The sequence below is a fragment of the Leopardus geoffroyi genome, chromosome A2 (assembly GCF_018350155.1).
Source record: "Leopardus geoffroyi isolate Oge1 chromosome A2, O.geoffroyi_Oge1_pat1.0, whole genome shotgun sequence".
NCBI lineage: Eukaryota > Metazoa > Chordata > Mammalia > Carnivora > Felidae > Leopardus > Leopardus geoffroyi.
The window spans coordinates 11449613-11477317 of NC_059331.1; the positions used below are offsets into that span (position 1 = coordinate 11449613).

General features: G+C 46.1%; 1 protein-coding gene across 5 annotated transcripts in view; it reads right to left on the reverse strand.

The window, feature by feature from the left end:
• Nucleotides 1-27705, reverse strand: part of BRD4 (bromodomain containing 4) — an 87321-nt gene that overhangs the window by 45172 nt on the left and 14444 nt on the right. The gene's annotated exons all lie outside the window — the stretch shown is intronic.

Below are 27705 nucleotides of genomic sequence, written 5' to 3' on the forward strand. Positions count from 1 at the left end.
ATTACAAGTTCACAGTGGAGCACATCCTTCAGAGGAAGTCACCTCCCCACCACTGCAAGGCCCTCCTATAAAGAATCATTTGAGGGAAGTGCAAGATCCTACCCAGCAATAAAAAGAAGGGGGTGGAGGATCTGGTCATTTCTCAGTACCGGTCAATTTGCAGCAAATACTTATCCTGTCCTAGGGACATCTTCCTTGAAATGTTGGTTACACCGGTTATGGAACACTAATATCAGAAGGTCCATTTCCTTCTGGTCCCAGAGCAGAAGCTATTTCCATTCATGGCCACAGCCCATTTCATTGTGCATCTGTGTCAGTGGGGAAGCACAAACAGGATTACTTTTCCATCTGACCGGCTCAGGCAGCTGGTGAGAACATCGCTCGTGTCATCAGCCAGACCGCGCCGTCTGGAGCTTGGCCAGTGGCTGTGCGCTGAGGCAGCTCTCAAAACCTTAATCCTCCTTCATGCAGCTTGTACAAGCCCTGACTGCCGCCCCTCAGACATGCCAAACCAGGGCCATTACCTCAGACTCAGCCCTGCTGCCTGCCTTGAGCCAGGTGACCCAAGGCAGAGATGAGCCACCTACCTGCTAAGGGAGCAGAGACACACTCAAGTTCTCTGTTCCCCAGTAGGGGGGCACCAGGCCCACACGGACGTGGTAGTCAGGAGGACCGCGAGGAAGGCCCAGCAGATCACAACACTGCCAATTCAGAATCCCTGTCCTTCTGCTTTAGAAACCAATCAGCAGGCCCATTAAATTAGGGGCACTGAGATTTCTGCGCCATCTTTTCTCTGTAAAAGCTGCTAGAAGCTGGAGGGCTGACCAGCTCAGGTGCAGTAAAAGGTTCCGTTGTTACATATGGTTTACATCACTGTGCTGATGGTTAGATCTGGGTGGACAGATTTGTTAATTTAAAATATTCCTGTGATGGGTACGCAGTAAAAGCAAAACTCTGATGTGGACAAGATCAAAACTGCGAGGCTAAAACATATTCCAGCAGGGGCAGGCTGATTTTTCCTATAAAGGGCCAGGGAAGAAATACAGCCAGCTGTACAAGACATACAGTCTATAGCAATACTCCATCCTGCTGCTGCTGCACTCTGGGAAAGCAGCCCACCCACAAGCCTTAGACAAACGAGCGTGGCTATATGCCAATAACACTCAGACTGGCCCGTGAGCCCGAGTTTGCAAGCCCCGTTCCAAAGATTTCTAGACTTTGTGTCAGGGCGAGGGAAACGTTTGCAACAAAATGTTATGTTAGAAACGCAGAATACAAGGGGTGCCTGGATGGCTCAGTCTTTAGGCCTCCGACTCAATTTTGGCTCAGGTCGTGATCCCTTTGTGAGATTGACCCCCAGTGTTGGGATTCTCTCTCTGGCCCTCCCCCGGTCACATGCACAGTCTCTCTCAAAAGAAATAAACTTAAAAAAAGTAAAACAAAACAAGAATAAGAGAATACAAAATTACAGGTTAAATTAGGTAATGGTGTGCAAATGAGCGGGTACACAGAACTATACAATGAAATGGGACAGGGGTGGTGGGTGTGTGGAGGACTCTAAAACCCAACCAACCTACAAGTACGTACGTAAGAACAGCGCAGCTTCTCTGCAATCAGACACCTTTCACAAACCCCCACTGACTGACCTCTCTTGCTGTGTTCCGTCTCTCTGCCTGGCGAGCAGGCCTCCACTGCTACTCAAAGCAGCCTTGACCTGGGCCAAGACTCCAAATTACAAGCTGAAAGATTATGACAGAAATACAATGTCATTAATACAAACACTGCATTCCCACTGACCTGGGTCTAGGGTTGTGCCCTTCATAGGAAAGGTTAAGTGACATTTTCTTCCGGTTGCCTCTTTTAAAGCTATTACTCCCGGGGCGCCTGGGTGGCTCAGTCGGTTAAGCGTCCGACTTTAGCTCAGGTCGTGATCTCGCTGTCTGTGGGTTCGAGCCCCGCGTCGGGCTCTGTGCTACAGCCCAGAGCCTGGAGCCTGTTTCAGATTCTGTGTCTCCCTCTCTCTGACCCTCCCCTGTTCATGCTCTGTCTCTCTCTGTCTCAAAAATATAGGTTAAAAATTTAAAAAAATAAATAAAAAAATAAAAAATAAAGCTATTACTCTGACTCTTTTAACTGTCTCATTTTTATACCTTTTATTTTCAGTTATTTGCTTTTCTAAAAGAGCTGGTGCAGTGTTATGTGGCACTGAGATGAACCTACACTGTAATACAGAACGCGAAAGGACTGTTAATTCACGTAGAAAAAATCCTGCTTTGAGAAGCGAACTCCAAGATGGCCACAGAGTGCACGGCCATGCGGAAGGCAAAGCTGAAGTAGACAGTGAGGCTGGGTACTTCTTCCACTTAGATGAGGGTTTTTTGGGAGGAAGGACAAAGACACTGGAAAACAGAAGAATCTGCAGGGCACCAAGGGTGAGAGAGAACATTCACCTCTTGACAGTGAAAACTACTGTAATGAGGGGAAAGTCTAAGAGTGAGAAACCAGGATTAGTTCCAACTAGGCCGACAGTCAGTCTTGGGCTGCCCGGTTGTAGACCAGAAAGCTTCTGAGGGTGGTATCACACTGTCCTCCGGAACCCTCTCATTTCCAACGAAAGGATAAAAATCAAGTTCATGATCCTCATGAACAAAACTTAAAACTATAAAAGACAGCCAACTACGGTGTTTGCAGCGCGTCAAACACCAGGGAAACATGTCAGCGCTGACCTCCAAGCAAGTGATCGAAGGCAAGCTGTTTGGGAATCTGGGAGGCCAAGAAGGAGGTGAGTGAAGGGCAGGTGACGAACAGCCTGCACAGCCAGTGGCTAGCACCACACAGGGGAAGGTGGTTCACGCCTGTGGCTGCAATGTTCCACAACGTGCCAGCTCACCACACAGGCCTGTTATGTGTAAATGGAAACGTGTGAACAGACCCATGAGTGGGAAAGGCAACACTTCAATCAACCCTTCTACAATTTGATACCCTGGGAAGCAGGGGTAACAGGGCAGGGTGATATCCCCAACAAGAACACATCATGCCTCTGAGCTCTTCAAAACAGTAGAATGGTGGCTGAGAACAAGACTCAAGGCATCCCTGGGGCCCACCTATGTTCACTGGGGACAAAAGGGGATCAGGAAACAGGGCCAGAAAAAGAGTTTCTAGGGACCACATGACCATGGAGAGGCCTCACTGAGAGGAAAGGTCAAACCAGGCCTTCAACGGCCGAGAGGACACATGGAAACAGGAGGACGTTCCAAGGTGCCAGGAATAGCAGCATGCATGAAGGACAAGGCACACATGAACTCTGGGTTTAGAGATGCAGAAGCCTGGTTACCTTGATGAAGAGCTAATGTGTATGGGGTGACCTTTTCCTCAACAATCTTACCCTCTGACCCTCACTCCGAAGTTGAACTTTACAAGAAAAACCTGTGAAAAAGGTTACATCTGTCAGTATCAGGTAATCTCAGGAAGTGATTCTAGCAAAGATGACTTTTCTTCTCGCCATGCCTCAGTTCCATCAGGTACAGAACCCAGATAATACGGGTGGGAGTGGGGGACAACATCACTTTTCCCAAAGGAAAGGGAATACAGAAAGTGACAAAGTTAATGTCACAACTGGAAAGACCCCAAGTCCCCAGTTCCCAAAGCAGGAACTGAAAGACTGACCCAAGGCCTAAAGACAACCAGTCGTGAGCGTGGACAATGTCAAAACTGGACGTCTACTCCAAGAGTATACAGCAACAGGCTGGTCCTCTGAGAGGGAAATGGGCCAAGGGGCTCACCTTCCACACGGCCTTGACTTCCTGTCAGGCACCTCTTCTCTCAGGTAAGGGGTAAGCTTACCACTCCTTTGTCTGCTGGGAGGCCTCAGCCCTCAGCAAATATTCAGTGTCTACTTTTGCCCTGACAATCTGACCCTGTCATTTTGAGATGGATGCTTGGATGTCAATAAAACAACCTCCTCTAGATCTCAGTAATTTTCAGAGAGCAAAGTTACAGAGCAAGGACAAAACTCAAACCACTTCAGGAGAGAACAGCAAAGGAAGTTAAGAACTGGAGAGATCTGTTGTTCTGTGAGAACTAATGTTCTTGTTGCCATTAGTTCCACCCAACGTCCACTGCAGTAAATGAGCCACCAAGTCAAGTGCCCCAACTCCCGGCGCTGACAAGGCGGGGAACGCAGATACCAGAGAGAAAAGGACAAATGACACAAAGCACATCTGATCTCCTTGCAAGACCACCTGCCATCCCCCTCCTCCCGTCTCCAGCCTGCTCTCCCCTGGGCAGCATGGGCCTTGCTGGCAGGCAGCGATCACTGTCCCAGGAGAGCCTTGGCTGGAGCCAAGCCAGCATCTCAGACTCTGATTCTATGGCATGGCCCAAGTTTACTCCCTGGCAGACACAGTCAGCTCGTCCCTAGTTAGTGACCACCTAGGAATAAGAGCTGCTTGCTAGTGAGGAGCTTTCAAATTGTCAAAAGCCAAAACACCTGCCCACTGAACAGACTATGGCTCACTCAGTGAACCTGCAGCACTCCCCACAACTCCTCGCGGCCTTTGTGTGAAAACTGTGAGAAATACTGAAGGAAGAGGAACTAACGTTCATCACATAGGAAGCTTCACACCAGGGCCTGGCACACACGATGACGGAATAAACAGAAATGTGCACACACATGCATGGTCCTCAGTGAAAACGGCCCCGCACTGGGTTTAGTAACTGGTTTTCAAACTGTGCCCAAGGAAAGCTGGAGACCTAAATATCGGGCGGCTTGAGGTCCAGGCCTTTCCCAGCTCTCCATGCCAGGCATGTGTTGCCTGGGAGGGAGCAGAACTCATCTGAGCTAGTGCCCCCTCTATACTCTTTGGGGTCCCAATGCCCTCCCACCGATGATTCCCACACCTCTGCTGAGGACCTGGGGCCAAGAGCTAGACCCAAGAGGAACAGGGGCGGGCCTTCTCCCATGTATGCAGAAACACAGATCAGAACTCACGCTCCTCCTGCCCCTCAGCAAACCTCGCGCAGGTGACAGATGGGGCAGAGAGCCTCTTCCACTTAGTGGAGGAGCAGAGGTGTGCCTACAGCTCAGATACTCCCAGGCCTTAGGCCTTGTTAGGACAGAGGGAAAGAACAAGCAAACGAAACTCCAGTGAAAATTCACCAAAAACCAACATGGCCTAAAAACCTCAGTAGCCCAGGGAGGGAAATAAGAGGAAGACCTGAAGGAGGGAGGCCAGGAGCTGCTGCACAAAGAAAGTGATATTTTGTATTTATACCGTATCCACCTGTGCCTCATACAAATACAACATGGCCACCTCCAACAATTTGATATTTTCTACTAGTCGCAGTAATGTAAAAAGGTGAAGTTAACAGCATATTTCACTGAATACTCAATAGTTCTATTCCACTGAACCCAATATAACCAAAGTACCATCTCAACTTATAAGCACTATAAAAAGCTGGGACATTTTAATTTCTTCTCCTACTAACTGTGTGAGATTCGAGTGAGTACTCCATGCTTACAGCACATCTCAATGCAGGAACTAAATTTTCATGAAGTATTTCATAAAACATTGTATCTGCATTTAGATTCTATAAAATTTATGGATGAAAAGTAGATTCACATACCCAAGGTGTTCCAAACATACTAAAACTTCTCCAATAACTAAATTAAGCATCAGTAAAATTTTAAAATTCAGTTCCCCAGTCACACAAGCCACATTTTGATGCTCAAGAGGCCTGAGACGTTAGCACTGATCTTATCATAAACATCTAGAAGATTCCTCCTCTAGAAAGGAAGCCAGGGCACACATTTTAGGGACTTGACTCCAGGGCCACAGGGACCCAGATCCACTACACATTCAGGGTTGGTTTGACCCTAGTCAGTTCACACCTACCACCTTCACCACCCCAAAATCCACGTATGCTTTAAATCAACTTGCTTTTTACAAACTTAAATGTATTTACTTAAAACATTAACATATCCCATGTGATGTGTGTGAACCTGTCTGAATGAGACAGACATTATGGGAGATACCAGAAGAAATCTTAACATGGGTTGCAACGAATCTGACTACTCAAGTACCTCACGTAAGTGGATTCAGTATTTGTCTTTTTTTTTTTTAATTTTTAATGTTTATTTACTTTTGAGAGACAGAGAGACAGAGCGTGAGCAGGGGAAGTGCAGAGAGAGGGGGAGAGACAGAATCTGAAGCAAGCTCCAGGCTCTAAGCTATCAGCACAGAGCCCAACATGGGGCTCGAACTCATGAACTGTGAGATCGTGATGTGAGGCGAAGTCTGACGCTTAAAACCAACTGAACCACCCAGGCGTTCCCTGTATTTGTCCTTTTTTTAACTGGCTTCGTTCACGCTGTAAAATGTCCTCAAGGCTCATCCATGTTGTAACCTGTATGAGAATTTCCTTCCTTTTTAAGGCTGAATAAATATTTCATTGTATGGACAGATGACATTTGTTTATCTGTTCATCCGTCCACGTACACCTGGGTTGCTTCTACCTTTTGGCCATTTTGACCAATGCTGCTATGAACACGGACGTACAAATATCTGTTACAGTCCCTGCTTTCAACAAAATGCTCTTATTCTTAAAGAAATGTTTGCCAAAGTACATGAGGTAAAATCACATCTGCAACTTACTTTCAAAGGATTAGAAAAAAACAAAAACCTGTGCACTGATAATTATATGTAACTAAAAGAAAAAGAAGAAAAAAGTCATTAACTTAACAACCAGCATCAGCTGCTATGAAGACAAAGCCAGTGTAAAAATAAGTACAATGAAAACAACATCATTGGCGTGGCTGCTGGCCAGAGTCTGAGCTACGCTCAATTTGCAAATTCTCCCATGGGGAAATGCTAGTCCCTGGAATAGTTAGAGTCACCTTACTGAGGCTCCCACAATTTAGGAACATTATTGGGGGTGGGTGGGTGGAAATCAAGTTCAGCACTGAGGCTACTGCAGGAGCAAAACAAGAACAACAACAAAAAAGGCAGAAGATGGGGGTCAGACTCAGATAATTTTAGAGGCTGAATCCCAATTGGTGAGGTCAAAGGGGAGCCCAGGATTAACGTCAACTGGTGAACCATCATCGCAAGACAAACTCTGTCCCTGGTAAAAAGCTGATTACCAGCGGATAGGAGCAGACCGAGCAGAGTAGCAGCTGAGTAACAGGGCTGAGTGAGACCACTCAGGAAATTTTGTGTCCAGAGAGGAGAGTACCCAGAAGAATGTTCAACCAAAGTCCCTGCTGGGGAAGTAGGCAGAAACGTGGGACTCTGCATCTTCTTGGATGCAGACACTGCAAGGCAAGTTAGAGAGAGACAAGGTGTAGGCCATGTGGTCTCAGGCACCACGGCTGCTCCCGGCATTTTCAATCAGGCTGTTGGCAACCTAATCAGAGGACTGAGGAAAATCTAAGTTTGTCCTACGAGTGCTGAATAGTAATGCGAAAGGGGAGGAAGCAGAAACCATCCTAGAAAAAAAGTGCACTCGATATTGAAGGAGAATGTTAGACCAAAGTAAACACAACTAAAAGGGCGAGGTGAGATGTGAAAATAACACGTAAAGGTTTCAGAGCCTGGGCAAAAAGGTTCTGCCGGGCCCCCAGGTTCGTCATAACTAGGAGGGACTGGAATGCAGGGGCCAGCCATAAACTGTAGCTGTTCCATACTTGTTTCGTGAGACAAACGCAGAATTCAGCCAGGACTACTGACAAACCCTGAGCACCTCCCACAAGCACAGAGACTCTGCATTTCCCTTGTTCCGATTTGGCCGCTGAGCAGCTGGTGCTACCCAGGACAGTGCACGGCACCAGGCCAACGTGAGGAAGTCAACGCCTGAGGGCGGCCTCCGAGCTGGGTGGTGGGCCCTGTCCCCAGCAGATGGAGGAGGGCAGAGCTCTGAGTCCACCCTCAGTGAATGGCATGAATAAGCTCTTTCATTGGTGGAGGAGAACACGCAACAGTACCATCTGCTGAGGGGAGAGAAAGGTCAGAGGAACGGGCACCGAGTCCTCAGCTCTCCACTGACGAAAACAACTGCCCAGGTCCCTACTGTGTCAAGGTGGCACGGCCTAAACTTGAGACGAGGCCTGAACACGAGGAGCTCAACAACAGAAGCTACAGTCTCTCCGTCCACAACAACTGGAGGAAACCAAAGTGTAGAACGACCCTGGAATTTCTTTATGTCTTTCTTCTACCTCTGGCTGCCCTTGTTCAGCTCCCCCACATTCCCACCCAGCCCCCCATGCTTCCAGGTTCAGATACAAGTGCCTGGAGCAAGTGAGGCTTGAGATGCTTCACCCAAACGTCTCCAAACTACCCTAGTGGAAAGCTTAGGCTTCTGAGTTACGATCAGGAAAAAACTTGGTAGCATTTCCCCAAACCCAAACCACTATCATCAGGGGAGCTCCAAAGCTGAGGACGGTGTGGCTCGTTGGGGCACTGGCCCGACACCCTGCCCCCACCACCCCGACCACCTCCAGCCAGCTCCTTGCCCTCACAGACAAGGCAAGGGGTACTACTGCCCGGCCGAACACCACCACCTCAGCAAGGGGCTCAGGTCAGGGGAGGAGTCCTAAGTGGGCTGCCACGGCTGAGGAGTTCATTTGTTTGTTTGTTTTTGGTCTCTCGGGGAGGTCTGGTTCAAAGGCAGGACAGAAAAGTAAAAAATACCTGACCTGCAGGCTCAGGTGTGGGGAGGGTGTCACACACTTGGAAGGTAAGAATCTCTAATAATATCTCTAATAACAGAGGTGCATGAACAAGGTGGCTTTTGAAATCCAGAGGATGGAGCTCCTCTAAGACTTTACTGAGGACCCATTTGGGATTAAAAATAAGCCCCCATCAATCCCCTCCCAACCCCACAAAACCTAATGACATTTAAAACAGAGACTAGGTTGAACGACATGCAGATTATTAGAAGTGTATTCAAATGGAGTCCATGTTAAAAATTTAGTACTGGACCATTTCAATTCTCTTCAAAATGCAGCACTGCCTTATAATGGAATTTTCGATGTGCCTTCACTAATCCTGTTACCATGTTAGAGCACAAAAATAGAATTTGTTCCCTTGGAGTTCACCAGTTGCCATAGAAATGGCATCAAAATGCATTACACTTTCGGGTGAAGAAATGCACCATGGGTGCTGAAGAAAAATCCCCATCAAATCCAGTTCAAACTCAAATCCCTTTCATAATAAATGGATGCAAGCACATCAAGTATCCTTAGACCACTACCCAAACAGATGTGCTCCAGGCCCAGAAGAAAAAGGAAGCTCACTCATTCACACAACACCAACATACAGAACATCAGTCCTATGGAAGAACCTTGAGGCAAACACAACTGACCCAGCCAGGCTATCCTCACGGCTGGGACCCACCGTTAACTCTGCCCCTGCCCTGAGCGCACCGCACCCCACAGGTGATCAAGTTCCCAGCACACACACCTCCTCCTGTCACCAAGTCTGTAGTTGCCATGTTTCTGATTTGTTCCATTTTCATACTGAACCATATTTGTGAAAAAGTAAGCTCCCGTGTCCCCTCAACAGACAAGTTTCCTCATGGGTTAGGTTCACCATCTCTAGTGAGTAGACAAGAGACACAGGCCACTAGAGATTTGATTTCAATCCAAGGTATGAGAGGTTTTAAAAAGTGTTCTTTATAAATGAAAAAAAAAAAAAAAGTCTTACTGCATCACAGAAGTAATGGTCCCACAGCAGGACCTAGACGGAGAGTGGTAGGCAGGATGGTGCTTTGGATCCTGCAAAACCCCAAATCAAGGGGTTCTGGTAAGAGTTCCTTCTTTCTGTTAGCTTTACTCCTGTGATCTGAATGTCCTTCCTCCCCTCACCAAACAGTATCTATTTGGCCTGCTCTGCTTCTGACTATTCCTAGGATATAGACATATCGCCCTGTTTCGCCGATATGTGCTAATAGATCTGTTCTAATATGTATGTTTGACACGGGTCTATGAGGAAATGGTGCTGAGGTGAAGAACAGGCTGAAAACCAACTCCTGGTCCAGGCTGGCCAAGAAGCAGGACCCTGGGAATGAGTGGGCATACTCCACCATTTGTTGGTTTGGGTAAAAACTTTGGATTTTGGATCCAGCCATCAACAACCTTACAACACTGCAACACTGCAACACTGCAGGCTCTTGGGATTTGGCAGAAAGACACCTGTTGTCCTCATGGGTTCCCATTTCAGCCCATAGGTGGGGGTATGGGGACAAGCAAGAATGAAGATGACAACTAAAATTATGTAGTGTTCTATGGAGAGAGAGAAAAAAAAAAAAAAAAAAAAAAAGAGCAAGGGTGTACATGAAATTGGGGCTTTTTAAAAATTTTTAAGTTTTTTAAAGGAATCCCTTGGGACTTTCACAAGTGAGGCTCTGTGGTTCCTGATCTCTTCTCATTTCCTCTGTATTATGCACTAAATGGGATAACAGTCCACGCAGAAAACAAGCTTTCTCCACGGAAACATCTTTCATGTGTAAATTACTCTAAAGCCTGTTTCCCAGATACATGTATCTGCTCTGTACACAGGGGCTTGTGGCTTACTTCAAACTGCAGCTTCCACTCAGACAGCATCTTTACATGATCACCTTTAAAGACAATAAAAAAGGACTGAATATATTCACCTTCAATAATTGACATACAAGACAACACAGCTCATTATAAGCCCGTTCTGCACCACAACATTACTTTCAGCGCAGACACTGATTATAACCAGTATAGGCAGCCACACTCTGTTCCAGAGTCAAGTGTCAGTTCAGCGGTCCTCAGACTGTACCCCTCAGGCAGGCTGCAGCCAGGAAGATGCAAATTCCTCAGTACACCAGCTGTTTTGCGGGCAGTCACTATATGATTCCCTGAACAAATAAATGCCACAGTTGTAAGCTGAAGGACGGCTCTTCAACTGATCAAAGCCTGATTTTTCATTCCACAAACATGTTCCACCTTTACTTCAGGAAAGCAGGCCAAAGAGAGTCCTCCAGTTATGACAAGAAGCCGCTAGACTCCACGGCCCTGCCCAGTGGTCTCTCTGTCCCAGAATTCTCAGGAGCGCCACAGCGCCCATGTGCCAAAGGCAAAAGAGCTTCAGGTCACAACCCTCTGGGGAGATGCCGTCATGACCCCCACCCTTCAATTCGGACTCTGGGGACTCATCTACACCCTAAGGATTCCTCTTTGCTGCTGGAAACCCTGGCCCCAGAGCCCCCGGCATTACTTGGATTACACGATGGACTGTGAAGAAAGTGGTCTGCCTTAATAAGGCACTGTGAGCACAGGACAAAACATCTACAGATGTTTCCCAAACTGAAAGCATCCTAAGTCCTGGGTTTCACAATTTCAGGCCCAAGCAGATTCCGGCACGGGAAGGAGAGGAGCTCTCTGCTCAGCACCAGGCAGGCAGAAGGATGGGCACCTCGTCTTGGAAGCCAGTGCCCAGGGAGAGGCTGGCTCCTGTCAGACTGCCACACCGAGCACACACCCAGGTGTCCTCACAACAGGCACCTGCAGTTGAAGCCAACAGCTCAAGGGGGCCAATGGAAGCACCACTCAAAATGGTGACATCCAGACAGAAAAATCAATGAGTAACAAACTCAAAACAAGATCAGCTAAACCTTGGCTACCAATGTAAAAACTGAAGCCACAAAATAAACCTGAAACTCAACAGTTTAGTTCCACCAGAGCGTCTGATGAGGGGTTCCTGGCCTTGGAAGTCCTGGGAGGGTGGCACTGGGTAGGGCCACCACAAAGCCCCACACCACCAGGAAGGCAGGCTTATCTCTGTTCCCAGAACAGCAGATTAGAAGCAGCCCACTGAAAGGGGAGTGGAGCAGTTGAAGGCACAGGAGGAGGAAGCAACAGCTGGCAATTTGATAGCAAGCAAGGAGACAACTGTGCCGTTTTACGAGAAGAAAAAACAGCCAACAATTTAACTGCCACAGCAGAGAACAACAGCCTCAGGCAACCTGTGCAGGTACCACCCATTATTCTGTGGTGAACACGACCAAAATTCAGCGAGGGGGCCCCAGCTATCTACCCAGAAGAGGCAGGACACACTCATCAAAAAAAATGTTTTTATTGTTGTAAAATATACACAACATAAAGTTTACCATTTTAACCATTTTTTAAGTGTAAAATTCAGTGGCATTAATAAGTACATTCTCACCACTGTGCAGCCATCACCACCGTCCTTCAGAACTTCTCCACCTTCCCAAACCAAACCTCTGCCCACTAAACAGTAACTCCCAGCCCACTTCCTCCCCCATCCCTGGCTCCCACTATTCCCTTTTCTGTCTCTAGGAATTTGACTATTTCATAAGGTAGTTATCTCATGCAAGCAGGATCATACAGCACTTGCCGTATGTATCTGATTTACTTCACTCAGAAGTAGTTGTATCTGATTTACTTCACTCAGCATGATGTCTTCAAGGTTCATCCATGTTGTAGCCTGTACCAGAATTTCCTTCCTTTCTCAAGTGAGTAATATCCCATTATATGGCTGTGTCATACTTTATCAATTCGTCTGTCAGCCGACATTTAGGTTGCTTCTACCTTTTGGGTTTTGTCACTAGTGCTATTAAGAACATTGCTAAAGGCACACGCCTGTTTACCCGAGGGCAAAGATTCTGGTAATTGATTTCGGAAGCTTTTCCATCTCAAATGACTAGCAGAAATAGCTTCAGGACCCCAACTCCCCGATTTCAGCAGGGCTCAAATGTAGCCAAAACAGTCAACTGGATCTTAATTTAATAAACCAGACCACCATTCCTCAGACTAAGGTGGTGGTGCTCGGCAATGAAGACAGCAAAGGAAGTAAATAAAAACCTTTAGCCAAGCATTCCCAAAAAAGCCTACAACTTGACCAATGTATGTCTTTCCTCATGACGCCATGAAGCTTCTGTATGCTCTACATTCAACACCTGCCCAGGGTGAAATCAGGTTCCAACAGCAGTTTACAGAAGTGTACAGTTGGCAGCTTTCAGGAAACCGTAAGAAATATTCATTCCTGGGCCCCTTCCCACAGAGATTCCAACGAAAAGGATGCTGGGTGGGGGCCAAGTATTAGGATTTGCAAAAGCTCCCCAGGTGATTCTAAAATCCAAGCCAAGAGTGTGAACCACTGCACAATCCAGAACAATCAAGAAATGGGGCACCACGTCAGGACATACCAGGAGTCTGTGAGTTTTCACAAATGTAATTCACAGCAATTTTCTCATAATCTAAAGCTAAACATTTCTGTGTTGAGTAAAACATAAATGAAAACACCAAAGAGGAATGTTCTCCTTCGCTTGCATTTCTGCAGCTGTAACTGATAATGGTCTGGATATGCAGTTCACAGTGGAGGAGACACCCTGACCTCTATGTACCCATTTAGAGGACAGGCACCAGATCTCCACTAGCTTAGATGCAACACACCCTCATGTAGAGATTTCTGGGGTCCGTTCATTTCCTCTTCAGTCAAGAAGCCAAGGGATGGAAAGAGGAATGGTGGGACAGGATTCTGTCGCCAGCACTGAATACGACCAAGAGGTTATATTCTGGGTGTGGAAATTTCCCCTTTCCCACTGTGCTTGTAGGAAAGTCTTCTCAACATACCATGGGCAACCAGCAACCCAGGGCAAGCTCATGATACAAAGGTACATCAGGCCAGTTCCTGGGACTTTTCTCTGCTGGGTTCCCAGGGAAGAATGTTGTAAATGATGGCTGGGTGCCAGGGCTAATCCAAAATGAACAGAATCGCTGATCTCCTCGGAGCCTGGGGCTCTAGGGCCTGGCTGACATCCAAAATTCCTAGGATATAGACAGCCAGTGTAGGGCGAGGCCTGGAGTTTGGGGCCCTGTGTGGTAAAACGACATGGCAGTCAAGGATAATGAATGGTGTGGGGTAGGCTATCCTAGACCCCAGAAGGCCATTCAGAGAACAAAGAATGAACATGTCTGCCTTCAAAAAAGGGAAGAGAAAAAACTGTTCTTTAGCTATGATTATTTCCCTAGCTGCCTCAACACTCCACACCATAACACTACTTGTGCTGTGTTGACTCTCCACGTCAGCCACCGACTGATTACAGGGACCATGAAGGGGGACACTGGCCCAAGGAACAGGTGATACAGTTGGAGCGGAACCTTGGTAGAGCCCGCCCACCCCAGACAACCAGCTTGCTAAAGGAAGCTATGCCATATCTGAACTCCTCTTACAGCACGCAAATGCTATGGTCTGGTATCTATGCAAAACGTGTCCCCAGCACCTCAGGGCACCAGGGCACTCAAGGATTCTCATCAGGTTCCCCTTCTCTCACACAGATATCCTCACTGTTGCTTGCATGTGTTACCATTCAGACACTCTTGATTACTTACTTTGAGATATAGCAGGCCCTCCCTGTCTGGAATACCCTGCCCTTCACAGCACCCCATTCTGGCAAACCCTTCTCCTTCAAGAAGCCTTCCCTGAGTCTCTACCCCTTCCCAACCCAAGTCTGCCTTAAGTGGTCTTCTCAAGGATTCCCGTGGCCAGATTTGGTCTCATCACAATCACAGAATCTACTGAATGCTGAGAAAACTCGATGCTTTTCCCCTAAGATCTGGACCAAGGCAAGAGTGTCCTTTCTTACCACTCCTTTTCAACTTTGTCCTAGAAGTCCTAATGCATTAAGAAAAGGAAATGAAGGGGCACCTCGGTAGCTCAGTAGGTTAAGTGCCCAACTCTTTACTTAGGCTCAGGTCATGATCCCAGGGTCGTGGCATCAAACCCCGTGTTGGGCTCCATGCTGAGTGTGGTGTCTGCTTAAGGTAGTCTCTCTTCCCCCCTCCCCCACTTGTTCTCTCTCCCTCTCCCTCTAAAAAGAGAAAAAGAAAAACGAAAAGGAACTGAAAGGGATACAGACTAGAAAGGAAGGAATAAAACCAATTTTATTTGCACAGGACAGGACTGCCTATGTAGAAAATCCCAAAGACTCAAAACTCCCTGGAACTATAAAGCAATTACAGCAAGGATGCAGGATACAAGGTTAATACACAAAAGGTAACTTTCCTATACACCAGCAATGAAAAATTAGAATTTGAAATTACAAGCAACCACGGCATCCAACAAACTAGGATTATGTCTGCTCCTCTCCTTCAAAGTTCATATTGCTATGAATAGCATCAAATCAGCACCTGTCAGGTTGAAACATCCCAATAAATGTTTAAAGAAAACCAGAAACTGGGGTGCCTGGGTGGCTCAGTTGGTTAAGCGTCTAACTTCGGCTCAAGTCATGATCTCACAGTTCGTGGGTTCAAGCTCCTCGTCGGGCTCTGTGCTGACAGCTCAGAGCCTGGAGCCTGCTTCGGATTCTGGGTCTCCCTCTCTCTGCTCCTCCCCAGCTCGCGTGCGCGCGCGCGCTCTCTCTCTCTCTCTCTCTCTCTCTCTCTCTCCTCTCTAAAAAATAAACATTAAAAAACAAAAACCAGAAACCAGTAACAAATGCCAGGAACACCAAGCCCAAAGCCTAGGACAGAGACCCCTTTTCCCCAGAAAGAGGGCAGGAAGCTTGTAGATGTGCCAGTGTGTCTTTAGACAGCAGTAATGCAGAGTATATCATGGCTGCTAAAGTGAATAGGGAGTCCAGGGACTCGGCATAGGAGGGGGCACTCAGATACAGTCTCCTGACCTCTCAACTGCACTGAGCTCTGGCTCCTGAAGCAGCCCTCTGCCCAACCTCAAGCTTTAAATTTAAGATATGAAAATCCAAGGGACTAAAGCAAGACTAACTTATTCTCAAATTCTCTGAAAATCCACTTGACAAAGGAGGTGTATTGACAGAGTCTTCTCTAATCTAAACAACAATTCATTTCTCTCGGATTCTCTAAGCACATAACCCCTTTTGCCTCTCATGGGGAGTGTGGTCTTTGATGGTGGGGACACTCCCCCTTCACCCCATGAAACACATACTTTAGATCCAGCAAGACCTTGGTTTAGACCCCATCCATAGGACACTGGGGTGGTATGTCAGCCCAAGGCCCTTCTTTTAGGTTTTTTTAAATATCTACCTTCTGTTTTTGCAAGGACTAAAGAAATAAGCAGTTGGTACAGCTTCTAGAAAATGATAAAATAATAATAATAATAATGATGATGATAATGATAATAATAAAAACTAGCTCCTTCCCCTCCCACACACAAATAGGTAATGGCAAGATTTAAAACAGTAACAGCCCTTGGTTACGTTCTCATAACCTTGACAAAAGACCACAGAATGGCAACCAGCTATGGCACTTTCTAATGTCAGAAAGAGCAGGAAAACCTGCCACCCTCCTGTAACCAGGCTGCACAAGCTATGAGGACTTCTCAAGTTACTCCTCAGGCAGTTCTAAATCTATGGAGGGCACTTCCCTTTTCTGCTGCTAAGCATACATTAGGGGGAATATATTACTCCCGCGTCGTCATGTTCAAACAAAACACAGAAGCATTTAGAGCCCCTCAACTATGCCTTCACGAAGTTTGTAAATAGCCTTACGGGGGGCTTTAACTTTTTTATTCATCAAAACCCAACACACTCCCACACCTTCCTTTATTTTGTCTACAGGACAAATATAAGAAACTTTCTATTTGTACAGTCAGTAGATCTCTTTCAAAGCATGTTGACATTTCATCTGCTTTTTGATCTCTGCCTTTGCACGTGGCTCAGGTTTAGCAGGAAATGCTCCACCTGCTGACAAAGGGAATACAGATATGGGCTCCAACTAGGAGTGTTCTCATTTCCTCTATCTGAGGCTTACCCTCATCACAGGGGATGATGTAAGAGGCAGAAAGCAACAGTTTCAGTTGGAAAGCGAACATGGAAAATGGTAACAGCAGAATAGAAAGGCCTGGCTCAAACACCTTAGACTCCCAAGGGACCAGCGGCAGGGAGGAAAGGGGTGCTGTCTGCGTGTCCCCGCATCCCCAATCCTAATCAGTCATTTCTGCAATCTCATCTTTAAGATGAAGGTGAAGCATAACAGGAAGCTCTGTTACAACCAGTGTCGCCAGCTGGGATAACCACTGTGAACCACAACAGGACAGGTGGCCAGACACTTGGTTACCCAGCAGCCAACAACTGTGGTGAAGGCTCCTCTACGCCTGCTCTACGCAGGCAACAGGCCTACGTCAGGCAGGCCCATACATTCACGACCCAATTCAGATTCCATTATTAAGCACTGGTTTCTCGGTGGGCTCTGCAAAACACACAAACATGGGGCATGGGCAGAAGTCCGCAAACAAATACTCCCTGTAAGCACTGCTGGAATATTTGGTTTGTTTTTGCCTGAACCTTAGCTAAGTCTATAATAAGACTGTGGTTAACTCAAATGGCTGTCAAGAAAAGAACTACAGAATGCTTTTCTGGCATTCTTCATGTAAAAGCTTGCGGTCACATCCCTTCTCTCCCCACTCCTCACCCCCAGAAAAAGGGATGAAAATGCACTTCTATACAGCTTCCCTAACACTTGTGAACTAAACCAAAATTGCAACAATCTGCTCCCTACAACCAGAAAATCGGCTTAACAGAAAGTACGCCAAATCATTCATCCCTAGTTAAATATACGATCCAACCCCACCAGAGGTCTTAACAAAGAAAATAGGTCTCATGCTGCTAAGAGATCCCTAAGCAGTTCAGGCTGAAGTCCTAGGGTTCCGGCACTTGGGTAACTGGTGGCATGTCTTGATGTCACCTTTTTTTTTTTAACATTTATTTACTTTTGAGACAGAGAGAGGCAGAGCATGAACGGGGGAGGGGCAGAGAGAGAGAGGGAGACACAGAATCTGAAACAGGCTCCAGGCTCTGAGCTGTCAGCACAGAGCCTGACGCGGGGCTCGAACTCACGAACTGTGAGATTATGACCTGAGCCGAAATCGGACGCTTAACCGACTGAGCCACCCAGGCGCCCCTTGATGTCACCTTTATGGGTCGTGCCCTGAGCACTGCAACAGCAGCCCTCTTCTGCTGGCACAGAGCTGTTCCTTGGTCACAGGGCATAACAAACACTAGCAGACACAGATATCTGAGGAGCAAACAAGCTCAGCTACCACAGCTGCCTACACGAATACCCAAGGCTCTAGCCTGACACTGTTTACTTGCAACCCATGTGCTGTCTTACAGAAGGTCCCAGCATTTTATTACAAGGTGAGCATTATGCATAAATGGGTGGAGTGTCCCTCCCCGGCCCGCATTCTGAAAAGGCTCTCCTCTTTTTCTCATGGTTCCATGAGATCATGGCCTGAGCCCAAGTTGGATGCTTAACTGAGTCACCCAGGTGCCCCCACACATGGGTTTCTAAAACAAGCTCCTCAAGCAGTTCTCTTTGCAGAGATGAGAGCTACCACTTTACAAGCTCTTTGCAGAGCAGCAATTAAGTCATTTTTTGCTTATGCTCTTTGGTAGGATGAGGTGGGGAAGTGGGTGGCCATTTTCTCGTAAGGACAGATAGCACCAGAATGTTGGGCCCTGCTCCTGAGTGGTGCCTGTGTCAGCCTGTTGCTGCAGCCTTACTCGGGGTAGGGGGGGCATTGGTGGCATGCCACAGAATGCATTCATGCGGGGCCACCAAAGGAGCTCTGGAAACGTGTCCCTCTTCCGTTGCTTCTCTACATCTGTCCACATTGGGAATTCTTACTGAGGTTACGGCATCTATTTCAGGGAGTCCCCAAAATAAACTGCTTTTTAAGCTGGGATTGGCCAAACCTGGATGTCCCAGGCCCTACCCTGGGATGAATAAAAGTTCATCCAACCAATGGGGCGCCTGGGTGGCTCAGTCGGTTGGGCGTCGGACTTTGGCTCAGGTCATGATCTCGCAGTCGGTGGGTTTGAGCCCCGTGTCGGGCTCTGTGCTGACAGCTCAGAGCCTGGAGCCTGCTTGGAATTCTGTGTCTCCCTCTCTCTCTGCCTCTCCCCCACTCATGTGTGCACACACTCTCTCAAAAATAAACATAAAAAAATAAAAATAAAAATAAAAATCAGGGGCACCTGGGTGGCTCAGCTGGTTAAGTGTCTGACTCTTGATTTCAGCTCAGGTCATGATTTCACAGTTTGTTGAGTTTGAGCCCGACATCAGGCTCTACCTGTGTGGAGCCTGCTTGGGATTCGCTCTCTCCCCCTCTTTCTGCCCCTCCCCCGTGCGCTCTCTCTGTCTCAAAATAAATAAACTTAAAAAAATTTTTATATATTAAAAAAAATAAAACCCCATGTATGGAGCTGGGAGTGGGAGGAGGAGCTGACTACAAAGAGAATTTGGGGGGCTGCTGGAAATATTCTGTTTCTGATTGTGGTAGTGCATTTGTCAGAGTGAGTTTTATAGCATACAAACTTAAGAAAATGAACAAATAAACCACGACAGGGCCCCACCCACTTCAGATGTGCTGCTTTGCGAGGGCAGACACAGCTGCAAGTGCAGAACAAAAACCCAAACAGCTTGGTCTGAACCCCATGCTCTAGAGCTGAGCTGGGAGGCAGACATCATCGTTAGGCTCCTGACTCCTCATCTGTGAAACATCGGTTCACAGGGCCTACCCTCGGGGCTGTGCCAAGGATTAGCAAGCGCTCAATGTTGTTCAGTCACAGTAATTAGGGGAGGGAAACCAAATATTCTATTTTCTGGAACAGAAATCCACCTGTGTAGACTGGGAGCTCCTACATGATGGGAGCTACTGGAATATTGGTGAACAGTAAGTGTTAAAAAGTGCTTTTCTGAAAGGAAAACTCTAGATGAAGGTAAACAATGGGTTCTGTGACTTGCGGTTTGCACTTAACACAGCAAAGCAGCAAGACTAACAATCTTCAAGGAGTCATAAAAAATCCTTGTGGGCTCTACGACCAGAGCACTTCCTGCACTCATATCAACTGAGGAAGAAGATTACTACTAACTCAGAGCAGGGGGAACACTGATACTCAGCTTTTCCAGAGTGATTAAAGTACAGTTTATTAATCTTCTGGGAAAAGTAACTTATCGTGATACAGCAAAGCTACCGTGTAGGACAATTTTTCAAACTAACTGCTTCCTAGAGGGCCTTGGCCCAATTTTAAAGTTTTGATTGAGTCTCCAAGCTAGTGAAGATATTTGCGCTGGGGTGGGGAAGGCTCCTAGACAGCCAAGTGCCAGAGAAGCGAACAATTCCCTCCTGGCCAACAGCAGAACACCTTCCAGGTCAGAGGGAACAAGCATCAGGACAATTCTGCGTGTGGAAGGTCTTCTGATTAAAACATTTCACTGTCATTCCAATAAGATACAACAAAGCCACAAGTAGGGAAAAGGTCACCCTGCATCATAACACCTATTTTTGTGTGTACAAGCTCACAAGGCTACCCACAAACAATATTCTCCCTACATTCTGTGTTCTAGTATTGATGGGATGTGTGTAGACCCTCCTGTCACCTTTAACAGTGATGGGACAGCCACTGCAACCCATCAGGAAGAAACGCCAAAGCTCACAAACCACACCCCAGCTGTTTAATGCTGAGATTATTTCCAGTAATGTGTGGACACTACAGGGTTGAGAGGAATCAAGAAACATTTCATGGCTTATTATTGATGACTTATTAATACACTCCCAGCTCAGTGGTCCCCTCTGTAAAAGGTGTATGACAAAGCCCCAGGTCAAAATGCCAGCGAAGAACACTGGGGGAGCCTAACTGGAAAAGGCTCACAGAGAGGACACCATCTACCACAACCAACTCCATGAGCAAGGGTTGGCATCAATGCCCTTGGGTGTCCCAAAGCCCTCATTCTGAAACCGGACCTCCCAGAGCATACAAAGATATATCCATGTCTGACACGTACTCATGTCAGCGTCAGGAAACAAGCTCCATTCAAGGCCTGAAGCTCCTGGTTAGGAAAGTATCTTCGACCCAGGCTCGTTACTGCACTAGGGACCTAGGAAAGAGTCACTTCTAGAATGCATCGGATGGCACACCAATTAGCTCTGGTACTGACTGAGCACCTGCCTGAATCAGGCAAGCTTTGCATGCAGCTGAACATTTTCCAAGCTAACCAGTGCCTTTGCCAGAGGATTCGTTGAGCAGCCAAACCCAGCCTGGCCACGATGCCTGTAGTGGTTGGCAGGCAATGTATAAGCAACAACTTTCCCAGTTAAGCGCCAACTTTCCCTGAGTGTCCACATGCTTAGGGAAAGCAATTGGACTCAGACCAAGGAGCAATTACTGAATGCTCACTGAGGCTCAGGCTCAGTGTGCTGCTAGATTGCTGTATTCCGCACTCCATGAGAACCTTGCACAGGTAGGGACCAAGATCTCAGTTTCACAGCCAGGGATGCTGATGCTAGCCATCAGTCATTCAACTGAGGTCATGAAGCCTGCACGACTCTTCACCCCGTACCCCAAAATCATTTCCTGATGAACTAAGGGCATATATTTGAAAGGCAAAACCTCACAACTTTTAGAAAACAACAACAGATGTTGGCGAGGATGTGGAGAAAGGGGAAACCCTTTTGTACTGTTGGCGGGAATGCAAGCAACAGTATGGAGGTTCTTCAAAAAAGTTAAAAAAAAAAACTACCCTGTGACCCAGCAATTGCACTACTCGGTATTTATCCAAAGAATACAAAAATGCGGATTCGAAGGGGCACATGCACCACAGTGTTTACAGCAGCACTATCAACAATAGCCCAATTATGGAAAGAGCCCAAATGTTTATTGACTGATGAATGGATACAGAAGTATACCCCCCATACACATACACACCCCACATCTTCTTTATCCATTCATCAGTTGCTGGACATTTGGGCTCTTTCCATAATTATATATATATATATATATATATATATATATATATATATATGTATGTATATGTATATGTATATATGCGTATATACATATGTATATATGTGTATATATATGTATATACATATACACACACACATATATACACACACATATATACATATACACACACATACACGCTATATAGTGTGTGTGTGTGTCTATACATGTGTGTGTGTGTGTGTGTGTGTGTGTGTATATATATATATATATATATGGTATATACATGTATAACAGAGTACTACTCAGCAACAAAAAGGAATGAAATCTTGCCAGTTCCAAGGTGAATGGAACTAGAGGGTATTATGCTAAGTGAAATAGAGAAAGACAGCAATCTTATGATTTCACTCACATGTGGAGTTTAAGAAACACAACAGATGAACACAGGGAAGGGAAGGAAAAATAAGATAAAAACAGAGGGAGGCAAACCATAAGAGACTCAGATACAGAGAACAAACTGAAGGTTGCTGGAGAGGAGGTGGATGGGGGGATGGGTTAAACGGGTGATGAGCATTAAGGAGGACACTTTGGAATGAGCACTGAGTGTCATACGTAAGAGATGAATCACTGGGTTCTACTCCTGAAGCCGAGACTACATTGCATGTTAACTTGAATTTAAATAAAAAAAGAAAAAGAAAAGAGAAAAAAATCCACAGAATGTTAAAAAAATAGATTACTTGACTTCAGGTAATGCTCTTCCCACCAACTGTAAAACAAAGATTCATAAATTCACCTACATGAATATTAACATCTCCTGTTGATCAAAAGACACTCTGGAGGTGGGGAGACAACACACTAGGGAAAAACATTTGCAAAATGTATTATCCACAAAGATCTGGTACGCATGCTCTATAAACAACTTCTGCAAATCAATTTAAAAAGATAAACTAAAGGAAAATGAGCAGAAGTCAGAAACAGGCATTTCAACAAGGACAATGAATAAACCCAAGAAGATGCTCAGCCTCATTCATCTCCACTTCCCTGACAACTGAAGCCACAATGACACTTTATGTCCGCCAAGATTGGTAAAATACAAGTACATTAATGCCAACATTTGTGAAAATGTGGTCCAACATTCTGGGATGTGGGCAGGTAAACTGATGGGACTGTTTCTGAAAATAATTCGGTATTAAGACATCCCCGATTACCCAGTAATTCCACTCCCGAACACCTACTGAGACACTTGTACACATGCCTCAGATGCACGTCTGCAAGCAGAATGCTCACAGCAACAATGTTGTGATACCTATTCCACCCTCCCTACCTCTCCAATAAAAATAAATCTAAAGGGGGCACCTGGCTGGCTCAGTCGGTGGAGCATGCAACTCCTGATCTCAGGGTTGTGAGTTCGAGCTCCACGATGGGTGTACAGAATGCTTAAAAAATAAAACCTTAAAATAAATAATCAATCTAAGGACCCAAATGTCCACCAACATGAGAATGAATCAATTGTGATACATTCACACTTTGGTGAAAATGAATGAGCTATAGCTACCATCACATGGATGAACTTAAGTGAGGAAGTGGCAAAAGTCTGCAAATAACGTGCTGCGCTGGTAATAAAGATGAAAAACAGTAAGACCAAGCAACGTATCGGTGAGAGTTATATGCAACTGAGACAAGTAAACTTCAGGATGGCAAGAAAATGAGGTAGGGAAGGAAGCACAGACGACTGAGCTGGTCATCCCAAGGATCCTCAAGCTGGAAGACAGAAATTAGAATCACTCAAACGTGAACTGCAAACCACTTCACCTTTAACCCCGTATGACCGAATCCACGGCATCTTCTGTGAAATCAGAGGAGCTCCCCTCTGCTGTGCCTGACAGCAGGAGTTTGTTACTAACACTCAGAGCTACTTGATCCAAGACAGGATCTTCACAACCTTCAGGTAGGTGGGGTGCTTTTGTTATCCCGTTTTACTGATAGGAAACAGCCTCAGAGGTTAAGGAGCCCATCCCAGATCACTGCCCATTCCTCCAAATGCCAGTGAGTGTCCATGTTCAGCTTCAATACCACTAGTCACAGTTCATCTGTTTGCCTCCTCAGGTGGTTCACTCCTTTTTCAGCATGCTCTAATGGCCAGTGTAGAACACACCAGAGGTAAAAAGAAGGTCAGCTCAACAGGAGACAAAACACTGAGTGACTAGCTCATTCTAGTCCCAGGACAAGAGAATGCCAATGGCAGTTTTAGCAGTAAAAAACAGTGACTTCAAAGTTATGGCTGGTTTCAAATCTTGGGAGGCACAGTTTGCATAAGATCCGTGATGAATCTAGTTCTCATCCTCTGTCCTGGACCAGAAGCTGTTTCAGCAACAAGCATAGAGAGTAAGATGGGTTCTGAAATAACTCTATAGCCTCAGGTACACATGCATCCCTGTGAGTAAAAAACCAGAAGGAAGAAAGTGGATTGGAACCTTCACCCAAAGACCTCAACACTGTACTACCTAAAAAGATCAATTAATGCATCACTAGAACAAAAGTTCACAGAAACAGGACCCACGATAACAACTTAAAACCCAACCTCTTGACAATACTGTGCATCCAGATGTGCACCCAGTATCTTGTAACTGGCACATCACATGACAAGACTCATTTGGGCAGACGTATTCTCCCAAGAACACTGAGAACACAACCCCGTATCTTGCAACTGCTGCTCAAAAGGGAGAGAGTAAGAAGTCAAAACTAAAACTACTTAAATTCTGCTAGGCTTAAAAGTAATTTGTGTTACAATCAGAAAGATAACAAGTGCTGGCAAGGATGTGGGGAAACTGGAACCTTTATGCACTGCTGACAGGAATGTAAAATGGGGTAGCAACTTTGGAAAGCAGTCCAGCAGTTTCTGGAAAGGTTAAACATAGTTACCATGTAAGGAGGAAGTTTTGCCCCTAGCTATATAAACAAAGGAAAGAAAAACATGTCTACACAAAAACTTGCATGTGGAAGTTCATAGTAGTTCATGGTTCGTTAAGAACCAAAAAGTAGAGGGGCACCTGGGTGGCTCAGTCGGTTAAGCATCTGACTTCGGCTCAGGTCATGATCTCACGGTTCGTGGGTTCAAGCCCGGCGTCAGGCTCTGTGCTAACAGCTCAGAGCCTGGAGCCTGTTTCAGATTGTGTGTCTCCCTCTCTCTATGCCCCTCCCCCACTCGCGTTCTGTCTCCCTCTGTCTCAAAAATAAACAAACATTAAAAAAAATTATAATAAAAAAGAACCAAAAAGTAGAAATTGAGATGTCCGTGAATGGGTGGTCCCATTTACAAGGATATGACCAGATTTTCTGAAAAAGGAAAAGTCAAAATCTAACCTGCTTCCTTTTGAGGGAGCAAGCTGTCTAGTCTATTTATCCTTGAGCTCTGTGCTTGCTTCCAAGAACAGCATTTGGTGCTTCTTGCACTGGGCAGGAGGGAGTATGAAGCAATCCAAGATGTCCAGGCATAAGTCACAGGACACTGAGTGCAGGCAAAGGCGGAGACTGCCAAAACTGATGCTGGAGACACCTCTCACCTCTGCTACATCTGATCGTGTGTTATTAAGGGCCATCCCATTTACAGGAGTTCAAAAATTAAGCTGCCTTGGTCACATTTTGAGGCAACTCACAGAGAAATGTTAGGTTACAGGAAATTCTGTGAGCCTTTTCAGGATTACACTGGCTGAAATGAGAACACAAGTCAAGCTACCTGTCATGGAAATGTGAGTGGGTTGGGTTGAGAAGCCAAGACTGTGGCTAACTGACAGGATAAGACCCTGGAAAGCCAGAAAGGGGTGGGGTCCAATCCATTTGTAACCAGCCCCTACTTTCTTCTAGGCTGCCTTGAAAGACACCTAGCTGGATAAGGGACCACCGGCTGAATCATCTCCTTCCTGTACCCTGTGCTCACTTTTCACATCTGCCTAATAAAAACCCTCCACTCCCAAATCAGTTGCAGCATGCAAACAGGACAAGGGAATTTCGTAGCAGACTTCCCTATTTAAGTTCTAAATTGTGTTCAAAAAGTAGACAAGTGGCTACCTGCACATCCACGTTCATTTCATGGCAGCACTATGCACAAGAGCCAAGAAGGGGAAGCAATCCAAATGTCCATCAACAGATAAATGGATAGAGAAAATATGGTTATGTACAGTGGGGTATTTTCTGCCTTAAGAAAGTAAATCCTCTCACATGTGACAACATGGATGAACCTGGAGGACATTTGCTAAGTATTGAAATAGGCTTGTGACAGACAAACACTGCACGATTCCACTTAATGTGAGCTATCTAAAACAGTCAAACTCTTAGAAATAGAAAGTAGTATGCGGTTTCCAAGGGGCTGGAGGGAGGGGGGGAAAAGTGAGAGTTGTTAAATGGACATAGTTTCAATTTTGCAAGATGGAAAAGTTCTAGAGATCTGCTACACAACATGCACAGACTTAACATTACTGTATACTTAAAAATATTAAGATGGTAAAGTTTCATGTTTTTGAACAGGGGAAAAAAAGCAGATGGCTTCACCACAGATTCTTCAACTCTGGAGAGAAGACCCTCACAGGGCTGGTGTAAGCGACAAATGGGATGCAAGAGAAACTAAGCGCTCAATTAACACTATTAATCATAGTATCAATAAAAGCAAATGCCATGATTTAATGTTAGCTTTGCACATTTCATAATGTAATCACAAAATGAAACCCAATGGGCCTTCAGGTCTGGTCTGCAGCCCACTAGCACAAACTCTGTGGGCAGGCTTCATCCACCTCATTCAGCTGAATGACTCCAGGTAGACCCACCGCTGGCACTTTCTAGAAGCACAACTTGGCCCTCAGTCCCTGCTTGAGCCTTTGGTCATATTCTCCACACCCAAAGATAATGGGCCAAATGCACCAGCCCTTCCCCCAAAAGCTCTGCTCACAAAATGGGGATGTATGGAATGAATGAAATGAAAGATACCAGATAAAGCAAATTCCAAGGAGGGGTGGGGATTTTCTAGGCTATAAAAACAGAAGGGCAGAGATTGAGAATACCATACTTAAGTAGGTAACTGGAGTTCACTCCATGGCGGACAGTTTTCAAAGGAAAACCCCTTTCCCTGATCTGATGAAGGCTAATTCTCCACCTGAGTTCTTAGGCTATGCAGGCTTATTAGCTTCCTCTAGCCTGGGACTTTGCTGGGACTCTGCTTCCAGCCTCCTGTAGGAGGGGAGCAGGGTGCTTGTCCGTCCCCACAAATCAGGATTCCTGACTGCCCTCTCACTCTAAATGCGGGCCCAGCCGCCCCCACCCCCACCCCGTTCTCTCTCCACATAGCTCCAGGAGACCTCATCCACCCTCCTGGCAATGCCTAAAGCCCCACTTCTAGCCTAGACGTGCCCCTGCATTCCAGCACTACATATCCACCTGCCTACAAGGCAGTGTCAACCACAAGCACCAAGAGACTAAAATGAGCCTATCCTCTCTAAAACCTGTCAAAGCAGGCATATTCATCACGTGGGGTAGTGCCTACCATGCTGGGTAACTCAAAAACTAAAGATTTTCCATTATTGCAGAAAGTTCCACAGGACAGCACTGCTTTAAAACTTGGGTAAGGTCATGGGGCACCTGCCAGGCTCAGTCAGTAGAGCATGCGAATTGATCTCAGGGTACTTCACACCCCACACTGTGCATGGGGGGGGGGGGTAGGTCACTGTAAAATAAGATCAAAACTGGACCCTGAAAGATGGGGGGGGGGGGTTCCTAGAAAAAACAAAGACATGGGACAGCAGTCTGTCATAGAAGCTAGGTAGGGCCCAGAGTACCACAGGATCGGGGTTTGGGTTTTAGCCTAGATATATACAGTGGGGTTTTAAAGCAGCAGAAGAATTTTGCTCCAATAGATCTATTACCTTCTGATCATATTCCAACTAGCTTACTGGTCTAGTTTTCAGTTTT